Below are 6,000 nucleotides of genomic sequence, written 5' to 3' on the forward strand. Positions count from 1 at the left end.
TGTTGTGGGTTTGTTTTGGTTTTTTGGTTTGGTTTGGTTTTTGCCCCTCCACATTTTCCACTGTTTATTTCAGCAAAGCTTATGCCGTGCAATAAAGAATAAGAAGGAGCAGAAATAGGTTAGGAAGGTAGCCTAGAAGAAAATTAAAGGGGGAAAAAATGTCATCTTGTGCCAACATCATGCAATTTAGTGACGTAATTTTTTTGAGAATCTGATTTGATAACTTATCCCGTTCTGGCCCATCATTTTGTATGCCTATCTCAGGATTGTGCAAGGGCTGCTAGGAAGCAAATTTGCCATATTTGCTGTCCACAAGAACTGCTATTGGAGCTATTGGAGCTAGCCAGAAACAAGGAATATTTTTCCTGCCCCCTTGTAGCCCATTCCACCCACCCCCCCCCCCCCCCCCGTAGCCTCATTTTACAGAGTAGGTTAACTCACAGTGAGCCTCTTCCAAGATGCCTGCTTGCCACAGGCTCCAGTTTCCATCCATTTATCCTAATTTCTGGTAGTTTGTACCATATTAAAGACCTAGCTAAGTTGTTTATCTGATGAAGACTTCCAGAAGGACTGTCTTCTGTACTGAACCATTACAAAAGTGCTTTAGCTAATCGTCCTTATTCCCATAGTGATTAGAAAGCATGACAATAAGAATAATGATAATTCATATTTTCTAAATGCCTATTAATAAATTGTTTATATAAATTAATCTTCTTATGATAAGAGCTTTCCTGAAACAGGAGTCTTGGAATACACCCTTAAGAATTTTCATCAATTCCGTTTCCTTTGCAGCTTCATCCTACTAAAAAGCAACTCAGAAAATCTATTCAACTGAGCTTTTGTAAAAGCTCCTTGGGGCTCTACCATGTCGTGCATTTGAATTGTTGCAAGTTTTATTTCTTGTATGATCGTATTCTGTAAGCATTTTATTCAGTAAAAACAAGATGCCTTTTGAAGCTTCTGCACAAAAAGTAGATTTGGAATATTTTGAGCATGTTTCACTGAAAATAACTACATGAGTTCTCTAGGAATCTTTACTGGTTTGCTTTTGAAAACTATTGTGCATTTTAAATGTTCTGGTGTTCTTGGCTTTTTTAAAGGAACTTCATTGTTTTCCAATAAAGTGATCCTTGACACTGGAAAGACTGAGAAAGTACTTAGCCTGTGTGCTGCCTTGGGATAACATGCTAAAGAAGATATGGTTCTTGCGGGGAGAAAAAAACCAATAACAAAGCCTATTTGAAGGGCCTTGATAGACTGTAAAAATCTGGTTCTTTCATGCTCATCGTTAATTTTTAGGGTATGTTAGAACAATATTATCCTTCACATACATACTTTGCTATTTTTTTTGTAGCGTAAGAAAGCTTCTATAATGGCAGATCAAAGTCACTTACAGTTTAAACAATGCAGGAATGAGTTCCCCATGTTTTTACAACTTTACATGTATTAAAATACTTATGAAGAAGCCAAAATAGATCTCAACTTCTGAGACACTTCAACCCTGTAAAATCACGACATGATCATGTGTAATTTGTGACAGATAAACCTGGGATACAAAATGAGCAACTACATTTTAAAAGAAAGGTATGAGAGTTTTCGAGATAAGTGAGAGTTAGTGAGAAATTTTACATGAGAATGAAACTGCTCTATGGGTTTGCTTGTCTGACCAGGCTTAGCCATGCTCTATTCCCAAGTGAGGCACTATTTATGTAGTTTTAACTGATGGTCTCACATACTGCTTCTGAGAAGCAAAAAAATAAATAAATAATTAAAATGATTGATGCTGCTTCCAGATTATCAATAGAAGTTTCTAATGATCAGAAGTTTTAATCTTGAATTTAGAAGTTGCGTGTCTGTTTTCTCATCTTTATGGTTGTGAGTCTACACTAAAATCTGTCCCTCAGCGTGTTTAAGGATTGTTAGCATTCACTGTGTGTATTTTGATAGTACCTGTAGATTGCCATAGTATTTAATGTACATTGTAAAAAGATTAGACAAGGCTGTGATCTCTGTCATCACAATTGGATGCTGTCATAACAGCACAATGGATTAATGTATGAAGCTGAAGTAATATAACGTCATAGAAGGTTCCATTATTTAATAGTCCTTTTAAAATGTAGGTATTTTAAAAGAACCGAGTGTTATTTAACAGTCAGAAATATGTGACTAGAGACGTAAGTAAACAAGATAAATTGCTTCTTGGCACTCTAGTAAATAAACCAGAAAGGCCACTAAAGCCACATGAGTCATATAGCCATAATGAATTTACTTGAAACTTAGGAAAACATGGATTTGTTTTCTCAGGACCACAGCTTCAGTATCTCACAGACCTCTCTTAAAAGTTGAATGCCGAAGGGGAAAAAAAAAACCCCACAAGATACTCCAAACAATATTTGACTCTGATCCAATGTATTGCTGTAGATAAGTTTACATCAAGGTTGAACTAGAAACATGTTCATCACAAGCAGTAATGCAGACTTTGTATTTTGAGAGTTCAACCATTTAGAAATAATAGCATCACTTGTAAAAGGCATTCGCCACTGAAAAAGTGTAAGAGACGATTATTATGTCTTTAGCAGTCTTATTTTAAAATATGCATGGAGGGATCATCTGGATTCTTGTTGTGTTCATAAGCAAACTTTATGGTCACAAAGGGTACTGGGAAGCAATGACAAAGGTGGTGTAAAATGAGAAAGCCGATGTAACTGAGATTATCAACAGGAAAAACCTGAATTTGCGTGACAACGCAGACCACAGAAAACACTCGTGATGTTTAACTGCTCTGAAAAGATAAATTTTTGAGCATCTGTGAACTTTTAACTGATTCAGAAAATGCTACTGAGCAGTATCTATCAAGTGTCTAACTACTACTGTATCACTGTGTTACTGACAGGTTTTGCTTTTCAGAAAAATATGTGGACAAACTGCATACAGTATCTGAAGTGACACTTGCTCATTGATCTAGTCGCGTTAGAACGGAAAAGCTCGTATCTATTGCTGTTACACATGGCATTGTGTGGTATGCAGACAGTAATATGCAAACGAATATGCTGAATGCTATTCCTGCAGAGACTGATGCTTCAAAATGTAGCTCTGGAGTCAGGAGGGGAGTATTGAGGTGGTTAAATGGGGACGTGCTTCATACACCGCTATTTCTGGATGAGAATACAGATTGCCAGAGCTGACCAAGTTTGTGGAAATGTCAAGTTGATGTCCATCAGGATTTCGAGCACAGTCCAAGTAAGTGGCAGACAGATGTCGAAGGCATTCTAGACACTGGCTCCTCTCTCAGCTGTTCTAAAGCAGAGAGCATCTGAAGTTTTCTTTTTTCTTAGCCTGAGGGTAAGCCCATGGGAAAAGGTACCTTCAGATGCATTCTGGCAGAATTTAAATCAAATAGGGACACATTCTGACTCCCCATATTTAATTAAAAAGCAAAAAGACAGTAAACAAGAGAGAGTTTAATGGTACGTATAAAAAATGGATTACCCCTATGTTTTATAAATGCAAGCTTTTGAAACTTGGAGTAGTTACTTATACATAGAGCATTCTAGCTTCTGTTTGTTTGAATACTACTTACTTTTCTTATAATTGCTTAGATTTTATGAATTCATCTTTATTTTTTCACTATTTTAATTTTCCTAGAGGACTTTCTGGAAAAGTGTGAAGTACACAGGCTATGTATATATATTTCAATATTCAGACGTTTCTGCCTAGAAATAACGGCAAGACACCTTTCTTTCTTAAAACCTAATATCCAGTCTTCTTCCTAGGAATCACAAATTGCATGTTGATGTTTCAAAGGGTAAGCAAGCCTACAAAGGAAAGTTGGAAAAAATACTGTGGTTGGCCCCGAGAAGCATGCCGTCTTCCAAGAATGCTGAATTAGTTTGTAATCTCCAGCTCCATATCTCCTTACGGTCATGCTTTTTTTTCCACACCTTATGCAAGAGCATTACAGGGCTTGAGCATTGACTGAAAATGATCCGGTGTTACATGCTGGGAAAGTAGCACTTGGGGCTGCTTTCCAGGAGAACACCGTTTTAAGCACGAGCTAATGGGGAGTTTGTACCTATTTAGTTGCGAGTGTACAGAAAAGCAAGTTCTGTGTGTACTGAGACCTGCCGAAAGGCAGGGACAATTCGAGGGTTTTGAAGTTTTGCAAACTGCTTGACGAGCCCTGCTCCACTTTTTCTGACCCAAGATACCAGAAGCAATAACTTCCAGCGCCGAAACCACCTGTGCAGGTTGCCTACAGCTCCGTTTCCAGTTGGGAGACTGGGACAGGACAGTAAAAACTGGCAGATGGTGTCACTGCAAACCCACAACTTGATGCAGCAACATCTGAAACTATTTGTATAGTATGTTTTGAATTCTGCACAATATGCTAAGACCTCTTTTTTTGTTGGTTTTTTTTCCCCTCCTCTCTTTTCTGTAGTCCAAGTAATGTCTCTAATTCTCTTTTTAGGGCAGCTTCTTAGGGCAATGTTGCTACCACCTTGTAGTCAGTCATACCTTTTTTTATCCAGCCAGATGTTGACTGTTAGTTTTATTCTGGTGTTATAGTTTATGTCCTAAAAATGCATAATGAATATATACCAGGAAAAGATTGCCAAATTTATAAAGCAGGAGGAGAGAACAGAGCCACACCTTTGTTTTATAAAAATAATTTCTGACCAAAATTCTCATGTGCTGCTCTGGGATTGGCTTCTACATACTAGCTTTTCCAAGCTGATTTGTTAGGGCAAGTGTGTGTTTATGTTTCAGTTGCACTGCTGTACTGGACATTTCCCAGTTTCTTTACCATTGTTGGTGTGGTGGGATAAAGTCAGAAAAATGCCCTTGCCTCTTTTTCTGTCTCTTAGTGTCATTGGCTCGCGGGCCATTCCTTTCTCTTCATAGGTATCTGCATATCAAGGTGTAGACATAAATAAGATTATATGTATAAATGGTATCTTTTTATATTGTTCCACCACTGTGATCCTTATTCCTTTAAACTGAAAGAACATCAGAAGTTCAGGATAAGGGCATTAAAGGAGTCTTTGATGTTGCAGTTCTGGAGTCCTCCTTATTCTTCCAGCTCCCCTCTTCCTCACCCTGGCAGTCCCTGTGCAGGCACCAGAATTGTTCTTGCATAGTTACAGCCACATTCATTAATCTTGTCTCTTGACCAGTTTATAGAGGACTTTCCTTTCTGCTCTTGAAAAGAAGTCCTGTATTGAACCTCACTTGATAGGCCTTAATTGTTTTTTCTCCACAAGCTTCAATTGCTTCCCGTGGAGCGTCTGCCGAGAGAGCCTTCCGAGTACCACCGCTCTAGGACTTGTTTGAAGCATAAGTATTTAAACCTCATGAAAGGCAGACTAGATATTTCTTACGAATCAGTCCCAGCTTCCTGTTGAAGTCTGTCTGGAACTACTTTCTTTGGTCCTCAGCAGATCATTTGGTGAGGAGATGCTGGTTGGGGCCAAGCCAAATGTACTCTTGATTTCCACAGTGGTCTCTCAGGACTGGTCTGTGGCAGATTAAATGCACACGGAAAAGTGGATCGCTGCTCCACAGGCTTGGCTGCCTTGGCTATCCAAACTCTGCCACCCACACAATTCTCTGTGACCAATATTCCTGTTAATATTTTCATCCTCCTGTGTGTTGCGGAAGACCCATGTGCTATTTGTTACGAACTCCAAAAAAGGGACCCAAGGCAGTGCATCCTCCAAATTTGTACATTAACTCAGGATAAGACCACACATCCAAGCAGGCTGTAAAGCTTCCAGCTTCGTTTCCACCACTGATTGATGGATTAATTCCCAAACAGGCCACTGCCTCTGGCTGTCGTAGTTAGCCGTCGCAAGCCTTGGGAACTCCAGGGCACAGTCAGGATCCTGTGCGAGGGCTTTCCCTGACGGGCGGAGGAAACATGGCAAGCAGCAAGGAAAAGGCAGGCTCTTGGAAGGTTCTTGTGGTCAAAGTCTTCCCACAAACTTCTTTCCTCTTCATTAG

This window comes from Aquila chrysaetos, chromosome 6 (genome assembly GCF_900496995.4).
Source record: "Aquila chrysaetos chrysaetos chromosome 6, bAquChr1.4, whole genome shotgun sequence".
NCBI classification, from domain to species: Eukaryota; Metazoa; Chordata; class Aves; order Accipitriformes; family Accipitridae; genus Aquila; species Aquila chrysaetos.